Source organism: Podarcis bocagei (genome assembly GCF_964188305.1).
Source record: "Podarcis bocagei genome assembly, chromosome: 12".
In the NCBI taxonomy this organism is placed as follows: Eukaryota; Metazoa; Chordata; class Lepidosauria; order Squamata; family Lacertidae; genus Podarcis; species Podarcis bocagei.
The window spans coordinates 25,815,696-25,835,049 of NC_138137.1; the positions used below are offsets into that span (position 1 = coordinate 25,815,696).

Below are 19,354 nucleotides of genomic sequence, written 5' to 3' on the forward strand. Positions count from 1 at the left end.
AAGTTAATAATCCAGGCTGTTCTGGAACTTGAAGAAACAGATACTAACACCTAGCCATCTAAAATATTTTTCCAGTTCTGCCTAAAGAAACCAAGACAACCAGTGTAAGCTGCCACCTTGTTTAAACTCAAATATCTTGAAAGATGCACAGAAATTTTTCTCACATCTAATATGTCTGTGTACACCCACAGGTTTTCTACATGCTTGAGACAAATGTATAAGCTACATAGTGTTCAGTTTCAGTCTCTACACCTCAGAAAAAGGTATTATACATCTGGAAAAGGACAACCAAATGATCCACTCCCCTATGATGAAAGGTTACACTATCGGGAGCTTTTTAGTTTAGAAAACAAGAAAAAGGAAGGGGGAAGGACGTGACAGACATGTGTAAAATTATGCATGGTGTGAACAAAAACAGACATACTAGAACAGGGGCCATCCAGTGAAGCTGAATATTGCAAGGACAGTTCAGGACAGAAAAAAGAAAGTACTTCTTCACTGGGCACACAGCTAAAATGTCTCTTAATGGCTATATTTCACCAAGTACCTGAAGTTGCCATTGTCTTAGGGAGTGATGTGGTAGGGACAAATGATGTTTGTATAATACCTATTACTGGAACCAATTTGTATAATAATTGAGAATATACCGGGGGGGGGGGTGGTAAAAAATTCTACTTCACTAAACCCAAGGCTCACATCCTAATCAATATATATAGTAGCTCTTGAAAATTTATATTGTGCCAATTGTACAAAACACAATCAGTCTTGCTGTTGTAATTTATTTGATATGGCCCATTTCAGGCACACATCTTGCAACATGAGCCCACATTATAACTGTTAATTGTTATAAAAGCAAATGAATTATTATTAGAAAATGAATAATATGCTCTTTCATAAAATGTAACAAGGCTGCTTACAACATAATAGTAGCAATAAAATCAGTCTTTAATTATGTTTAATAGATACCTATAGACTGAATAAAGCATCAGTAGATACTGGTTGGTTTAAAGAAAAACTCATATTGTGAAAGCCTATCTAAACAGTTCGGTTTTCAGAAGATGTCTCAAAGTGGGCTGGGACAACTTCCTTCTAATAAATTTGGAAGCATGTGCATGACACCGCCTCTCTATTCCAATTATTTAATCCAAACAACCCTGTAAGGTAGAAGATATTCTGAGAAATGAGACTGGCCCAAGATGACCCAATTAATTCCATGGCTAGAACATAACCTATTACAGTGTGACTGGCAGTGAATCACCACGGCTTCTTTTCCCAACATCCCATCCCATCCCATCTCAGGGACAGATCCACAAATTCTGCACATTCATACCACTACCACCAGGCTTGCTCATATCTTGCCTCATATCCTCGCCACTCCAATGGAAGTCTGAGGAGCAACAGCTTCTCATTTCAGCTCTGTCCAGTTGCTATAGCTGGAACAAGGAAAGACACCATGGTATCTCTAGAGTTATTTTGACTTTCTCTGCTGTGTGCAGATTGGCTGGCTCTTCAAAACTCATTTGCTCAACAGACATTTGTCCTTTATTTTAACACACTGTCATTTGGATTATATAAAAGAATAATTTAGTGTGTGGATAGGTCTGCAATTTTAATGAATGTTGATTACTTTTATTCAAAATCCAGAGATAGATGGCAACCAGCCCAATCCATTATGTTCATGTCCACCATTCTAAAAAACAACTTCATATTAGACTTCTATCAACAGTTGTTCATATAAAGCTCCACATACAGGCAATTAAGACTATCTCAACCATTTTCAAGCAGTGGCTGTGTATCCAACAATACTATCAGTCTTGTATAAATTATATTACTCTATACTATTAAAATGCAGTGGCTGACATTTATCTTTGCGAGGAAGCACAGACTTCCTCAGCAGGATATAAATGATCCTAACAGGTTAGGTTAATGTCCGTCCAGCCCAGAATGTAATATTCAACTGTGGTGGCCAGTATACTAATTTCTTTCTAAGGGCATGTATTACAAGAAAAGTTATATGGAACTGTAATTCCCTCTAAGCTTAAGGAAGACAATGTTTTAATGGAATCATACAAATGAGCTTCATCATACTGGTTAATAGCTATAAGTCAGGACTACCAGTTTAGATATGTCTAATCTTTTTCTGAACCCAGTCGTGCTATTGGCCATGATAATATCCTTCAGCAATTAATCAATAGCTCCTTACTACCATGCATGAAGGCCTTTTCTTTAAAGTAAACATACAAATTATACAATTCTCTTGAAACAAGTTATCTTTAAAGAAACCAATTACTTATCATCATGAATTATGCCCATCATATTCCACATGAACACCAATTCACATTTATCAAGGTTATAAACCCTAAGCCTTTACTTGTGATTGCATGTGATACTATAACGTCTAATCTGAAAGCTACACACGTCTTAGGAAAACGGCCCTGGTCTATCTATCTCAATACTGACTGGCAGCAGCTCGCCAGGATTTCAGAGAGGAGTCTTTCCCATTCCTACCTGGATATGCCAGGAATTGAACCTGGAACTTACAGCATTCAAAGCAGACGTGGTACCACTGAGGTATGGCCCTTCCCCACATATTTTAGAGGCACAGCAAAACATAGGATATTTCAAACATTCTTCATCTTAAGGTACAATGTAAAAGGTTGAAGGCAACTGTTTCTCATTTCAGGGTCTCTCTCTCTCTCTCTCTCTCTCTCTCTCTCTCTCTCTCTCTCTCACACACACACACACACACACACACATTCTATTACTCTACTATTTTGAAGGAAATGATACATTTTTTCCATCAAGAGTAGCTTCAATGCAATGCTTCCAGCAGAAGCCGTGTAAAGAACGGTGGATATATTAAAGTCTTAAATATTGTTTCTTACGCATTAATACAAGTATGGCCAATGCCATTCTTTTAAAATATGCTTTCCAAAATTAGGCCACTCCTTTGCTTATTCCAAGCTCGCATAGTTACCTATTCATAATCCACAGCAGCTATGGAGTGTCAAAATTCCCAGTGCAATTCCAGGCATGCTTACTCCAAAATCCCGCTGAGTATAATGAGACTTGCTTCTAAGTAAGTGCACTTAGGAATGAAGCTTTAAACAGATTACATCTTTCTATTTTCCCACCCTAGCTACAAAACTATGTTCTATATAGATTAGGACTCCATGATATTTAGAATATGCTTGCCATTAGTAATCTGCCCGTACTATTTATCATGTATGTAGTTCTCCCAACAGTTGTTATCACAGCCACAATTCTACATCAACTGTGACATTTATGGCTTTTGTAGGCTACTGGAGAAAACTGAACATCTGAAGGACAGAAAACAATCTTATAATTCAATACAAGCAGTGACTCCCATCAGAAAGCGACACAGATGCGGTAACATTGTTTGTTATCTGCTAGATTTCCAATTGGGTCCCTAACTGGGTTACAACAGCTCCTATCATACAAATACAAGCCTTCAGTTTGAAAATGTCACAAATGTTAGAATGGTCTTCCAGGCTTGTTCCCACCCACCACGCTGTTTCACAGCAGTTCACACATTAGTGTGGCATGCAAACATGTTAATGTGCCACATCAGGTTTGACAGGCAGAAAAGTGGGCAAATAAGTTGACTGAGCATATGTATACACAGAATAAATCCACATCCAAACTTGGAGAGTAGGGCACATCTGACTTGTTCCTGACACCCTACCATGAACATAGAGCACATGCTGCGCCAGAGTGCAAGCTGACCCTTGATCTGCATGCAAGAGTCACAGTTTATTGATCATTCAAAACCAGGGCTTCGGTCTAAGTGGAATCAACTCAAGTATTATAGTTTGATTCAGTCAAGGAAGAACACAGGAAGTTGCCTTATACCAAGTTGCCACAGGCCAATCTATTTCAGTGTTTGCACTGACTGGCATCAGCTCTCCAGGGTTTCAGACTTTGCTTTCCTATAGGTCAGCCTTTTCCAGCCCTCTCTATAGTACATGAGTGCTATTGCATTCATTTTCTGTTTGTGGGCTTCCCATAGGCATTTGGTTGGCCACTGTGGGAACAGCATACTGGACCTTTGGTCTGACCCAGCAAGTCTCTTTATGTTCTTAGCCTTGAGATGCCAGGTTGCACCTAGGACCTTTTCATGCCAAGAATGTGTTCTACGACTCAGCTATATTGATTCTCCTAAGGCAGGGATTACCAACATAGTGCCTGCAGGGTCCTCTCCCCACATTATAAGCTTGAAAGCAGCATCCTATTGTTACCCACAACTATTTCTCTATTTTGCAATTGTACCCAAGAGGACTGGGTGAGTTAAGGTTTAGTTCCCTATATTTCAGATAATGTTACATCGTGGTTAGAGCCTCTAGTAATTTTGAGGAATATATAGCAGCTATGTGGAGATCCTAGGGATGACTATATGGATACAAACAACCACCATAGGGGTCTTTTTTCCATGAAAGATGCAAAGCTGATACTAGCTGATGCCTTTTGGGGGTTACAAAAATGTTAAGTGATTGCCTCAAGTGTTTTAGATGACTCCTGTGAACATTTAATGAGTCTTCTGGCACCTTCAAGAGCAACAGATTTGTGGTAGCATAAGGTTTCATGGATTAGAGCCGACTCTGTCAGATGCATGCTATGAAGTGTTCTCAGGACGCAGATGTATGTGCACACATGGGTACAAAGGGGTGTGTGTGTAAAGAGTAGAGCCAAAAGGACCTGTCATGCAAGAAAAATCATTGTCGGAGACAGAAATGATCAGCTTATACAGAATGCAAACTGGGGCCCTCCCCGAGCAAACTGCTTATTGTCTAGGGAACCCCTTATCCATGCTATCATTATGAAAGGCTCTGGAATGAAGTGTGTATGTCCAACTTAGTGTGTGTGTTCCTTATTAAGTGTGTGTATTCCTTATTTGACACATTCACAAGCTGAGCAATTGCTAAAAATCCATGACATTTTAAAGTTTTCTGAATTGTCCTCTGAGGAAAAATTTAAGCCTTGCTTTCAGTGTTTAAATGGCCGTTTTTACAATTTAACTTTCAGCATCTGCTTTTGCCATCACCTACTGCCGTAGTTTTTCTTTCCTCCTGCTTCTAAGACTATTGATTTAATGCATGCTCCAATAATACATTAAAGTGTTAAAAACTGCCTGAAGCTGTAAAAGTTTTTCTATGGCTTATGAAATGGAAGGGGCATGATCACAGCAATAGGAGTAATCAAAGGGCCATAGGCGATTTCTATCGCTACATAGCTGCATGTATAAGATGAAATGACCGCAGAAGTAGGCTGCACTGCTACTAGAACTCTACCTTTAGTCATTTGAAGCCAAATCTACTGAAAGTTGCTAAAAAGATATCAAAGCTGTACCACTATCCCAAAAGAAATCTAACAGGGCAGCAAGTTCAGTAAGTTCTAAATAATTCAATAAACATAACTAGAAAAATATTAGTTTGCACTCTGGTTGCACATGTGCCTTATTAGCAACTGATATGGAGCGCACAATTACAGTGACAGGAGAGGAAATAAAGCTGCATCTGGGCTTCTTGGGTGATTTTACTCTCATGATAAAGAGCCTAAATAACAAAGATTGAGAATCCCAAGGCTACATCATATAAAGAAGCTTATTATGGATGGAAAACAAGGAGAAGGAAGAGAACACACAATGACAATGGAAGCCATGTCCTGTTTCTGACTTTAATTATGCTGGTTGGGTTGGTGGAGTCACTGATTATGCAGTAAGATTCAGACCTATTGAAAATCCATGCTGATAAACAGAGAGAAGATCTGAGCTGCAAAAAGCCTATAGTTACAGCGGAAAAGAAAGGAAATGAAATATTACAATGCCTGAAAAGGAGCATCAGCGTCAAGAGTTTCAATTCTAGTAATAAGAGCACTGACAGATTGACACTTGACTGATTCCTCCCAAAAGCTTTACAAACCATGATGCAGTTCACACAGAAGTCTCTCCTCCCTAAAGCAAACATAAGACTCAGTGGTAGCCAAGATGCAGGGACATTGTGACCTGTGCCACTAATATCCCAGTTAGGCAGTCCAGAAAGATAAGATACTGATAGGTTTAAAAAGAAAAAAGATAATAGGGTCATGTTCCTCCTGCTCATCTCCTAGCACTGATAATCTGCAAGGGCAACTAAGGCAATTTCAGTTTCAAAGTAAGTGCAAAAAACAGATTTCAAGATCTAAATGAGTTTCCTCACAAAACCTGGAGCGGGGTTTTCACCACTTAAAATACACTCTTCCAATGCTAAATCTAAAACACTGAACAACAAAGCTTCCTATTAGGGCAGAGGAAATGCGTCATCTAATGCTAAGAATCACCCTTGTTCAATTCACCTGATCCTGTATTAACATTCAGTTACTTATCATGCTAATTGCTTTACTAGTGAATTGTATGCCACTTCCAAGACCCACATGCCAAATTGGTTCTTGCTGAAAACACCAATAATGTTCTAAAATCCATTTGAACATTATCCAGAAGACTGTAAACCCTTTGTTAGGAATGATAGTGAATCTTTTGCCAAAAATTATGCAGCTCATCAAGAATAAATCAAGATATATAAAAGATTGCATCAATGTATTCAAGTCTAATTTCAGCACACTGCCAAAAAACCTTTGAACACTGTATTGTTTTTAATTGATACTTTCTAACCACACTTATTATAGTTGCATAGTCAGAAGACTGTACAAGAAGACAAATTTATTCTAATCTTAGGTACAAAAGTACCTATGCAGGAAACAATTCTGTGTGTGTATATATATATTAATATATATTAATGGCCAGACTTTCTAATTTAACAGCCAAAACTTTAACAATATTCCTGATTATGTTGTGTGTGACTAAGTAACTGCTAATGTCTGAAGGAAAAGATGGGTCCAACCAAAAATGTGACTACAATCTTTCAGATGAGCAGAACAACAGATTTTCAATCTGTACAGATGTAAGTGGTATGTCATCATCAGTGGCTAAATTTAGATGTCTAAAAACTTGGCTATCTCCATCCTTTTTCAGGGGGAAAACTTTTTTCCTTCCAAATTTCAAACTGAGAGCTGCAAATGCATGTACTATTTTGATTATTAAATAAATTTTATTGGAAAGAACAATAGCAGTGCTTGCTTCCAAGAGACTGCCAACTGAGGAAGTGAACATACTAAAGAAAGTTGAAGTGCTTCTGAAAAGGAAAAATTTTGACAATTTTTCAATGAATCCACATTCCTTTAAAATTAATTTTCTCATCTCAATCTACCACTGTAAGAAGTGGGGTTCATGTCTTTTGTTGTCTCAGTATGATACATAATGGGACATCAGACACGAGTATTTTAAAAACAAAACAAAACATGCTGTTTCTTGTATTTAGCCACATCAATTAACTTACAATCGTCAAAAACTGCTGATGAGGGAAGTGGTCTAAAGTTTACTATTTAAATCAAACTGTTTGGGCTTTTTCAGTATTAAAATGTGATTACAGTCATACCCCGGGTTACAGAGGCTTCAGGTTGCATTTTTTCTGGTTACAGAATTGCCGAAATCTGGAAGTACCGGAATGGGTTACTTCCTGGTTTCAGCAGTTGTGCATGCACAGAAGCGCTAAATCACACTTTGCACATGCACAGAAGCGCCGAATCACAACCCGTGTGTGCACAGACGTGCTGCTGTGGATTGCGAACGCTGTGGGTTGCGAACTTACATCCCGCATGGATCACGTTCGCAACCCGAGCATCCACTGTAAAGCTTCCCTGTGCTGGAAAACAGATATCCACATTTAGTTTGTTAAAACAATTATCTGAAAGGCAGATTAGAGTGTGTCAGACAATTTGTACATTTAATTTGTATCAAACTCAGATTTCTCAGGTGGTGGAAAACAGCCAGTCTTGTATACCTGGCATAGTCATCAGTTTAGCTGTAGGAATCCCAAAAATGAACCACTGTTCAGCTAAGAAGCTCAATTAATACACTGGACAAGTCTGGCTTAAACACTGTCGTAAGCTCCTCAGAGGAAAGAATCCAGCAAGAGCTATAGCTGAAGCTTGTGTCATCCAACATAGGATGGCTTTTCTGCCAAACCCTGCCTACACAGGTTGATGAAAGTGTGTCATGTGGCAACTGTTGACTGAGCTACTATGTAAGACTGATTAGCAGCATCCTGTTTTGTGTTAGTTCAGTCTTAAATATTTTCATATTTCTTGTCTAATTACATTCCAAACAATCTAAAGCTGCATTCCTAACCCCAATTACCTGGTAGCCTCATTAACTCAATAGGACTTCCGAGTAAACAATGTCATTCGTACAAAGCCATTAAATAAGCAGGAGCACTTGGTTGATTTCCTGCATTCTCCCTAGTTCTGTTCCAGGCTTTCTGCCTTCACTCTAGCAGTTAAGTCTGCTTGCTTAAATCACTTGCTTTTCAAGCATCTTCTAGAAACTGGTGTCTTGCTCACTCATACTTGTGGGGCAGCTTGTAACCTAGACCAATTTTTTGACAAGAGTACCTGATGTAGTTGAGGTCTGAACAAGGAGCACACACCACACAAATGTAAACCTTTATTGTACCTTCAAATGGTTTGAGCTCTCATTTCCAGAACCAGGCAGAAGTAAAATACATGGCTGCCCAGACCCCATTAACCAAGAAAATTATGTGAATGAACTGAGAAAAGGGGGTTAAGGGGATCCTGCCAAGGGTTCAGAGAAGATGATATTCTGGTCATATTTTAAAAGGGAAGTATGCTAGCGTAGAAGAAGAAAGTTAAGGGAACTTCAGAGGCCGGGTCATTTGGAACGGGAGAAGGAGACAATTTTGTATCATAAACAGAAAGATCTGGCTACAATCTTGTAACCAATTCAGTCATATGGTTATAGTGAACTGAAATGGAACAAATCAGAAATGCTACACAAACAAGAGAGTAGCTTAACACATTCATATGGCAACTCATGATAGGCACAAATAGAAAGTCAACCAAACCAGAAATAACTCAAATAGTGCTGAGAATCTGCTAACAGTCCAATCCTAATCATGTTTGCTCAGAAATATTTCAATGGTACTTACTTCAAAAGAAGCAAGTAAGTTTAGGATTGCAGCTTAAGTCTCCTAGCAACAACAATAATACTATTTAGTTCAACATGTATGTGGGCAGGGTATCAGTCATTCAATTTCAAGGAGAACAGCACCAGAAAGAAAGAGAATTGGCTAAAAAACAACAACCTAAGTACGTACAGTTGAGAATCAGATTACAGCAGAGAGCATGGGAATTACTAAAGGATTAAATAGGAGGCCCTTCTTCATATGTCTTCTCCATGAGAGGTGTGGAGGTGGCAATGTGAAAAAAGGCCTTTCCTGCAGTGGCTTTCCATTTGTGGAATGCTCTCCCCAGGGAGGTTCAGCTGGCACTTTCATTATATAGCTCTTCAACCATAAGATGATTAACATCTTATGCCCTTTTAAATGTGTTTGTGGGAGGGGGGTTACTGGTTTGTTTTGTGCTTGTTATTATGCATTATATATTTTATCTTGTATTTTTATGCTGTGAACCGCCTCGAGATCTACAGATGAAGGGTGGTATACAAATTTAATAAATAAATAATAAAACTGAAGATTGATGCAAAGGAAAAGAAACACACGTATCCAATCAAATTATGAAGATCCATATTCACTTGATAGACCAGGTAACCCAGGCAAAGCTGCATCTGTATCACTGGTGCAAATATCATGCATTCTGGAAAATCAAGACCTCAGTTGACGAAGGACAAATGCCAGAAAATACCAATATACCGGTAATTAAACAGAGCCAAGGAAGAGCTACAAAGCAAAGGAAGACTTTATAGAAGGAAAAACCTTCTCCAAATTGATGAAACGGAAGAACACAACTCTAGCAAGGTAACTATATTTTAAAGGGCACCAAGATGTCTGTTTAAGAACACTCAGTAGCAGCACTAACTCAGGACACAGAAAGGATTAGATGAAGGTCATAAAAGCAACCCTGAAAAACCTTAATTTAAAAATTCTATTTGCTTCATCACAGACACTACTGAAGAAAAATAACCACCTAAGCTACAATTTTGTCAATACAACAGAATCATACATTCATGTAGAGGGAATAAAGGGAAAGGGAAATCAATTAAACTGTAAGAAAGCATAAGAATCAGGTGTCACTTTAAATCTGAAATGGCAAGGCAATTTAACTTTTAACAAAATCTTGGCCCCTATCAGACAATAGAAGGTAGCCAGCACAAAACTTTCAAAAAGAACCCAGGGAGCTATCAGTACACAGGACATCAACCAAACATTTGACAAGCATTATGGGGGAAACCACCAAGGCAAGAATTGTTCAAAATAGATGTACATGCCATGCATAGAAGTGTCAGCACAGCTTCAGCAAAGTAAGTAACACCCCACCAAACTATCTGAATTCTCCAAGGGTTTCAGCAAAATGAACTCCATATACTGGGTTTTTCAGAATATTTTTTTATGAAAAGTCCTTCTAACAAACAATTTCCAGTGCAGTTTGGGTGTAGCCAAAAGCATTTTAATCCACAACCCTTAACATTTTACTCTAACATTGTTTTTTCTGCATGTTTTGGAGGCTTTGTACAGTTCCTTTGTTCACAATACATGAATAACTCCTCTAAGTTTGACTGAATTATTATTTGCATTTGGGGAATATGTGAGCCCCATTAGATGCTGCTGACTCTGCTTGGTATGCAAAATAATTAAGAGGAAGAGAAAACTAAAACAGAGGCCAAGAGCCAAATACCATTTATGGGTGTAGTTTTCCAGCACCTTATCTTCCAATGGCATATAGTTCACCCCTGAAAGCTGCTACTGAAGGTTTTGCATCCTCCACAGCAAGATTTAACATGATGATAGGAAAAACTGATATCCCCCATGCCAAGTGTAATAAAGTTCTCTCAACCAAAACAATGCAGAGCAAAGGTCATCACTCCTGCTTCTAATAGTAGTTTCTAGGTCATTGTGCTAGGCAATAAGTCAGCTCCTAGTAATCAAGATCTTCTGTAAGACAACTCAGTACATTTGTTTCTCTGAGATACATTTTGACCAAACTTCCCTTTGCATTACAAGACTGATCTGTGGTACGAACCACTGAATAAGGTTGGTATTCTATGCAAGCTTTATTGCCAGCTCTTACATCAAAAGCTCTCTTATATACACTGCGCCTTGATATCATCTGATGTATTCATTCATGAAAAGCCTCTCACCAAAGAACCAGCAGCCATCTGATATATATATATGAATGATTATTTGAGTCAGCCATATCTATATAAGATCTGTCTAACAATTAAAGGCATGTCCTAAGTAGGTTTGTTAACTGCTGTTACTTTCATCATTTGGACTGACTGGGTGTATGGAGTGCCTTAAATTAGCAGAATCTTGGCTGACTGAACATTTGTAAGGGTTGTCAGTAACTAGTGTTTGGATAACCCCAGAGTAACATGTAGCCCAGCCTTCTCCAGGTGATCTCCAGTTGTAGTCCAACAACATCTGGAGGAACACAGGTTCACAGTGCCTGGCAAGTAAGGTGGGTTTATAAGAGTCCTACTGAATTAGCTAAAGTCAGTTTTTAGTTTCCTTTATTATTTGGAATGCTGAAACTACTTCAATGCTACACTACTTGCTACTGTAATAGGAAAGGCTGTCAAGCTAATTATTGCCATCCAGAATATCTTTAGATCAGGACTTCCCAAACTTGGATCTCCAGCTGCTTTTGGACTACAATTTCCATCATCCCTGACCACTGTTCGTGCTAGCTAGGGCTGATGGGAATTGTAGTCCAACAACAACTGGAGGCCCAAATTTGGGAAACCCTGCTTTAGATGTATAGTCACTTAGCATGGCCATGAAAACAACTTCTGGTCTAACCCAATCCAGGTGGGCAATGTCAAGTTACAACTGCCTTTTCTAACCCTCCAAAAGTATTTCACTGCTTTAAAGAAGGGAAGGGGACCGTGGTGACTGCCAGATAGTTGGACTGTAACTCCCATCATTGCTGGTGCTGGGTGGAAATGATGTGAGTTATAGTTCAGCAACACCTGGAAGTCACCCAGTTCCCAATCCTTGCTTTAAACTGATGATTAACACAGAGAGAATGTCAACTTAAGATTTAATTTCAGGATATGCACCAAAGGACACATAAGAAGTTCCTGTGAAACACGCTTATTTCAAGTACACTATTTAAAGTTAATATTTTTAAAATTGATACAAAACATTTGATGAGATTTTGTGACTTTATTATTGCATCTATTCCATTTCATTTATTAACATCAGCATTCCAATGAAATGTTTTTCAAGAGCCCTATTGATTGTCTACTATGTATAGATTCAGGCCATTGTATTACCATGTGTGTACAAAACTCACAGGCCAGTGACATAAGAGAATGACTTATTCAATTGGATTTTGTGTGACAAAAGACAATCGGACAAACACATCACACATTTGACAAAGATATACGATTGGCAAACACACCACAGGGCATTGTATCAATGCAGTGCCAATTTGCAGAACTACTAGTCTTTACTAACATCCACTTTCATAAGCAGTATATTGTACTATGGCTCCAGCTTTCAAGTTTAAGAAAGGAACACCATCATAAGGCAATGATTCTGGGGATTGCAACATGTTCTGGTAGCATTTCAATCCCCCCAACACACTATTACCACACAAGTCAATATATCATTTGTCAGTTTACAACATTTAAAAGTGTTCATACCCTTGAGACCCCCCACTAGATCCCACTATGCCTTTTTCTCAAAACTCGAAACTATGACACCGAACGGATATCATATTCCATATTTACATGTTTTTACTTATCGTACATACACAGTGCACCCTCCCCAAGTAGGCTAAAAATGATTGAGAAAGCAAGCAAGACACAAGAAGAAGTCTAAGGTCTAAAATCGGCTTATCCAACAGCCCCCTAGATACTTCAAATTCCATATTCATGCTATCTGAAAATACTTTCTCTCCAAACATAATATTCACTTGTCCTTTTTGCAGCAATCAACAGCTGCATACTAATAATGTGCTATGATCTACAAGTTGCTTTGATAATTTAAATCTTATCCAAATGTACCTGAGCATGCACTGAAACCTGGAAATCATTGTGAAAATAAAATTCATCCCTAGATGCACAGCTTTCCACATATGTCATTTATTTATTTCAACAGTATTTATATAAAGTATAATTTTTTTTCAACCCTCTAAGCAGTTTGCATAAAACGACTTCCTCTTATCAATGTTTTCTGACAAGGAATTATTTTCAATGAGCTGTTAAATAATATCAAAAAATTATATATGAATACATATCTAACACTGCAATTCATTAATAAAGCTTGCAACACACCTGCTTAGACACGTCTTCATCAGGATTTTAGGCTAATACGTGAGACATCATTTTTTCTTCCACACAGCCATTCCCTTTAATGAAAGGGAATAGGAAGTTAATTAATACATGATACTAATTTATTGCCATTTGTAAATACAGCTGCTTCATTTAGAAGAAACACTATTGTACCAATTTTACAAGAGCTATTCAGGCTTTTCATAAAGATTTTTGGCTTGCAAAATTTGTCCCAGTACAGCAGACAGTCACTTCTTCAGGGTTCTGTCAGTCTCCATATTAAATTATTGACAACATAAATATGGTCAGAATAACGATCCAAGAGTAAAACTCTAGATATGATCAAGGCTCAGATGAGACAGTGTACATACAGTGAAATATTGAGATGTCACTGTAATATTAATATACAAAAGACAGTTACTAAAAGGAACATTTAACAAAATTAAGTGGCCTATATATCCAAAAACAAACTCCATTATCATTCAGGGCACAATGCCCTGCTGCAATAAACATCTAGCTCTAATTAATAATTTCCAAGTAGTCCACAAACAGCAAAAAGGAGATGGTTGAACCGTCTACCATTTTATCAGCTTATATATCAAGTACAAGATTATTAGAATGACAGAGAACAGTAGCTAGCCTTTTAGAAACAACCCCTCACTGACATGATAGAAGCCATCAGCCATAATAAGAACATTATGACAGTCATCCAATAAACAGATACTAGTGGTTCAAATACAATATACCAGAATTTGCTCAAAGCTTCCTCTAGTCCAAAGGTCTATTTATAGTTACCCTGCCTCTGTTCAGTTTCCAAAGGCCCCTCCTCTTCCCAAAGCCAATAAAATGAAGTTTAATGGATGGATGTAATCCTGAGCTCTGTGCAGCAGAATTGGAAAGAAGCTCTGCAGCACCAGTCATCCAGACCGCTGCACCTAGCTCAAACAGGTGAAAAGGAACCACATAACCAGATCACCACCACTGGTGATTATCTTACACTGCTGTGTCGTCAGAGCATTAATTTAAATGACGCCCGCCCTTCCTTCTGTCAGCAATAGCCACAACCAATTGGCGGAAAGCCAGAAGCAAGTCCACTCCATTCAGAGCCCAGCCCAACTTACAACATCCATGCAGGGTCCCCCCCCCCCCCATTCACATTTTGTGCCTTAAGTAAAACTATTTCAACTGCTGTGGCGTGAGAGGCACCCAAGGCATTTCGAAGAGTTAAAATCCCCCCAAAATGGGGGGCGGGGGTGGGTTAGTGGGTGGGAGAAAGCTTCGCTCTACAGTTTCGTAAGGACGAAGCCGATCACACCAAGAAAGCATGATCAAGCCAAAGAACCGACTGGCTCCCTTCCGCTCCCCGTGTAGCAACACCCTGGGCACTCAAGAATTGCTACCGTGGGGGGGGGGGGGCGCCGGCACGTTGCCACCCGCAACCCCCGCACCTCGCTGCATTTGTGGCGGATTGCAACACTTACCTACCTTCTCCCCCCCCCTCCAGCCTCCCTTCCCCCGCGGCCAATCCACGCGCTCGCCCTGCCTCCCGCCCTCCTGAGCTCCAAATCCAGCGAGGTGACAGCACCGCCGTGGCAATCGCAGCCCACCCACCACCACCCTTTTTTCCTCTCCCTTTCCACCTTCAGTTTCAATGCGGATCGCAGCCACCGGTTTCCCCACCACCAACCCAAAAAAATAAATTAATAACCAACAGCCCAACAAAATACGTGCCTTTCACCTGGTGGAAGAAGCCCAAGGTTTTTGGGGAAGGGAAAGGAGAGCGCGCGGGAGCGACTCTTGGGTGGGTGGGATTTGTCCCCACGCCGCCCCGAGGATTTGCTGGAGGAGGCGGGGTGAGCGAGGGAAGGGGGGGGAGAGAGAGGGAGGGCGGACAGGATAATCCCGCAGAGGGCGGGGAGATAATCCCGGGCGGGAGGGAAAAGATTATCTCCCCTCCCTCCCCCGGCAAGTGTTTTCTCCTCCTCCTCCTGCTGCTCCACCACCGGGGATAATCCAGGGGAGCGCTAGGAGAGGAAGGGGGCCATACGAGGCCCGACAAAAAGGGCGGGGGGGGGCAAAAGAGAGGCGCCAGGAGCCCCTATGGCACAACGGGGGGGAGGGGGAGGAAAGGGTCGTCTCTCTGCCTGAGGGAGCCCCTCTCAGCACAAGGCTGGCGAGGCGAGGAGGCCGCCCCATGGCTCCCTTCGCGCTGAGAGGAGAGTCACGGGGCAGCTGCCGCCGCCTCCTCCTCCTCCTCGTCCCACACGAGCCTCTCTTTCCTCAGCCCGAATAGTAGAGAAACTCCCGGCTCCACACACACGCAAACACCCACCCACACCCGGCGGGGGGGGGGGAGCAACAGGACCGGCCGCACCGCCCCTCCGCGTGGAGAGGCGCAGGCGCCCGCCCGCCCAGCTCGCGCCGGGACTGTTGAGAAGGCAGTTGCTGCTGTTGGGCGGCAGTTACCGGCGAGGCGGCCGTTGGTTGGTTGGTTGGTTGGTTGGAACGTTGGTCGGTCGGCTGCCTCGGCCTCGTCTCCCTCGCGCGCGCGCGCGCGCACCCTCCGCCGCCGCCTCCTCCTCCTCCTCAGTGGGCGCCGCTCTGCCTCAGCCCCATCTAACGCTCTGGAAGTCTCCAGCCAGGAGCCCGCGAAACCGCCACCGCCACTACCGCCGGCAGCAGCAGCAGCAGCAGCAGCAGGGCGCACGCGCGCGCGTAGAGCGCTCCCTGCCTCTTGAGAGAGGCACCGTATCTGTCGCGCGTGTGTGGGCTCTGTGAGAGCGCGAGCGCGCGCACTCCCACAATACACGCACAGAGGAGAAAGCGGGAAGCCCTCGCGCGCTCTCTCTCTCGCGCGCGCCCCGATGGAGACGCGCGCGCGCGAAAGTTTTCCCTCCCGTTCGGCTGGCCAATTGATCTTGCTGGGAGCGAGCGAGCGCGCGGGAAGGACGGGGAAACCCCACCCCTTTTCTTCTAAGGCTCCTCCCCCCTTTTAACCCCTTATTTATTTACTTATTTTTAACAACTCGTCTTGGTCTGGGTTGGATCCAGCCTCGCTTCTCTTGGGAGCAAAGGGTTGCCTGATTGAAGAAGTAAAGCGCTGCAGCTTTTAATATCTAAGTAAACATCGCAAGAATTTCACTGTAAATATGCCTTCTTATCAGAGCTCCCCCCCCCCCCACTGCAGGGCGCGATGTGGGGGAAAGGTAGCTCGGGTTTATGTAGGCTGCGGGCACACCGTGCATTTAAAGCGCATGGCTTCTCCCAAGGAATGCTGGGGATCGTAGTTTGTGCCCCCCTCACAGAACTACAGTTCCCAACACCTTTAAACTACAGTTCCCAGGATTCTAAAGGGAGAGACTGTGCTTTAAATGCATGGTGCATAGGCAGCTTAACCTCCCTCACAGAGTTGCTGTGAGAATAAAAGGAGGAGTGGGGAACCCCCTTGAACCCCTTGTTGGGATATAAATGGTGTAATACTAATAATAATATGAAAAATTAAAATGATTGTTTCTTCTTTTCGTCTGAGCTAAGTGAGAATGTGCTCCTGTTGTTCATGCAGTACTTTTTTTTACACCCAAGACCGAACATATACTCTTGACAATAAGCTCTATTGATTTCCATACAGTTGACCTTCAAATGGGTTATCACTTGTTCAGTTTGTGTGGATGATCTTGCAATACAGACTGTTTGTTTAATAATAATAATAATAATTAATAATAGCAATATTAGCATTAATAGCCATGATAATAACAATGTGTTATAATGTTACTGTATAACAAACAAAATCCAAATGGAAAACCCTAGGCTACATGACCATGAATTATGAATAACAAATCTGAGGCTTTGTTTCCCACGTTTAAAGATCCAGAAGGATTTTCATAATCTATGGAAATGGTATTAAAAGCAGGGAAAGAGGCCGTTTTTAAAATCAGGAAACAACCATGAGGTAGCAGAGTACTTTTTCTGTTTTAGTACAGTATAGCTATACTTCCTGTTCCTATATCATTGTATACCACAGACTGGCTTCAACATGTTTTCTGACTGAACAGTCACAAATACATTGTTCTCCCCCTTTTTTCTTGTTCAGTGAGGTCCACGCCCCAGGCCTGTGTGCCAATCTCAGATTGACACTTCTACTAAAATGGCAGACAGGTGTGCTTAGTTATTGATCTGGGGGCCCAATATGTGTGTTTTAGTGCATATCTTAACCTGATAACCTCAACAGAAATCTTGAGGGAAACAAAGTTAAGGGCTTAGAGGGAAATTTGATGAAAAGCTCTTGTGCTGTGAGCCTCTGTGCATTTCTATGTACTGAAGAAAGGGTTTGGCAGCCTAGTACAATTGATTTCAATGTGGCTTTTTCATGAGTGTGTGCAGGCATACACTCCTGAGTGTGTGCATGGCATAAGGCTCATTCAAGAAACAGAATTTATTTATTTACAAAATGCATGTAACAATCTCATCAATAAATATCCCCATAGCAACTTATGAGCAAGGCAATGTTAAAAATACAATACACGGTAATTCCCAAACAACAATAAGAGACAAAAACAAAATGTTCCTTGTAACAGATACAGTTTGCAACCCAGATTTAAAGCAGATGAGAGGGTGGCTGCTGTACACTATCCAAAACAATTAGCTCTGTCTCTCGGTGTGCATAGGACCAGAGACATGGAGGGCAAGGGAGCTGCTGCAGTGACCTGTAACACTGTTGCCATGTTTGCCATTCTGTCAGAGAACAAGCAACAGTACACTTGTAGCAAGTGCAAGATGGTTGTCTTGCTGGAAGAGAAGGTGTAACAATGTGAGACCCGCCTAGCCACACCTCAAGCAACAGTATAAGTAGATAAATAGGTACTGCTGCAGCGGGGAAGTAAACAGTGTTTCTGTGTGCTCTGGTTTCCATCAAGGTGTCCCGTTGCTCCAGAAGTGGTTTAGTCATACTGGCCACATGACCCAGAAAGCTGTCTGTGGACAAATGCCAGCTCCCTCGGCCTGAAAGCGAGATGAGCACCACAACCTCATAGTCACCTTTGACTGGACTCAACTGTCCAGGGGTCCTTTACCTTTTACCTTTTTTTACCTGGTTTAGTGCTGTGCCTTCCTGACACAGAGATTTGGAGTCTTAATCCTACCCAATGAGACAAGTTAGTTAGGATGACACTGACCTTTGCTGAAATTAACAAAACCGATCTTCCCTACTTTTGCCTTTGGGAATGGCCATACTGAGAGTCATTTCTATTATATAATATTTTAGCAAAATGTTTTGAGATACTAAAATGCCCATTGCATAGATGAAGTTTTTAGAAAGAACTGAGACTCAAGGACTTTTGTTGTTGTTGTTGTTGTTGTTATGCACTCATTGTGGTATTCATTATATTTGCCTTACTAGGACTACTCTGCAACAATTAGATTATGGACTGCAGCCAAGTGCACTCATTTGCCTTTTACTCTCTTGCATTTCTCTGCAAAATTTGGCGGCATTTGAGAATAACCAAGTGCAAGTGTGTGCCCTACCGCATCGTTTATGCTGACACTAACAGCAGTATCAACACACTGTACTAGAGAAAAGGCAGAGCCAGTGACCAACAGTAATGGTACCAAGGAAAGTATCCAAGCAGAAGAAAGGAGCTAATCATCCAAACAAATGGCCACAGCGCAGCATTCATGGCTCGGGAACGAGTTTGATCCATCAAGAGAAAATCTAAACTGTCAAGTGAGCAAAAATAAAATCAGATGTTGTTTCATGTTTCTATTTCCATGCCAAAACGCCACTGTTGTTGGCTCTTGTGATGGCATTTAGGAATGCACATAGACATGGTAATGAACTTTATTGAGAGAACGAGATCACAGTGAACATATGGGGCTAAATGCACCCAAATGTAAGCAGTTTGAACAACTCTCATTAATTTTGATAGCTGAGTTAATAAAAAACACACCTGCATGTTCTCCCACCAAAATCTATGAGCCTATGGCTGTAGTCCT

At 41.3% G+C, this 19,354-nt stretch overlaps 1 protein-coding gene and 1 long non-coding RNA gene across 14 annotated transcripts in view; one reads left to right on the forward strand and one right to left on the reverse strand.

Moving 5' to 3' along the window:
• Positions 1-16,014, reverse strand: part of PALS2 (protein associated with LIN7 2, MAGUK p55 family member) — a 36,182-nt gene extending 20,168 nt beyond the window's left edge. For 4 of the 12 annotated variants that reach the window (XM_081164046.1, XM_081164048.1, XM_081164045.1 and 1 more), the window contains exons 1-2: positions 15,833-15,992; positions 13,370-13,443 (exon numbers count right to left, since the gene is read on the reverse strand). The gene's annotated coding sequence lies outside the window, so the exon portion shown is untranslated. Of the gene's footprint in view, positions 1-9,059; positions 9,079-13,369; positions 13,444-15,097; positions 15,223-15,510; positions 15,695-15,832 lie in introns of those variants that run through there. The other 8 variants (XM_081164050.1, XM_081164049.1, XM_081164052.1 and 5 more) reach the window with 5 other exon arrangements.
• A 289-nt stretch (positions 16,015-16,303) lies between these two features.
• LOC308569858 lies at positions 16,304-19,114 on the forward strand. 2 transcript variants are annotated; one of them, XR_014000899.1, is made up of 2 exons: positions 16,304-16,509; positions 18,762-19,114. It is a non-coding gene; the product is annotated as an uncharacterized lncRNA (long non-coding RNA). The 2 variants fall into 2 exon arrangements; XR_014000900.1 differs by lacking the exon at positions 16,304-16,509 and adding an exon at positions 17,193-17,315.
• The last annotated feature ends 240 nt before the right edge of the window (positions 19,115-19,354 follow it).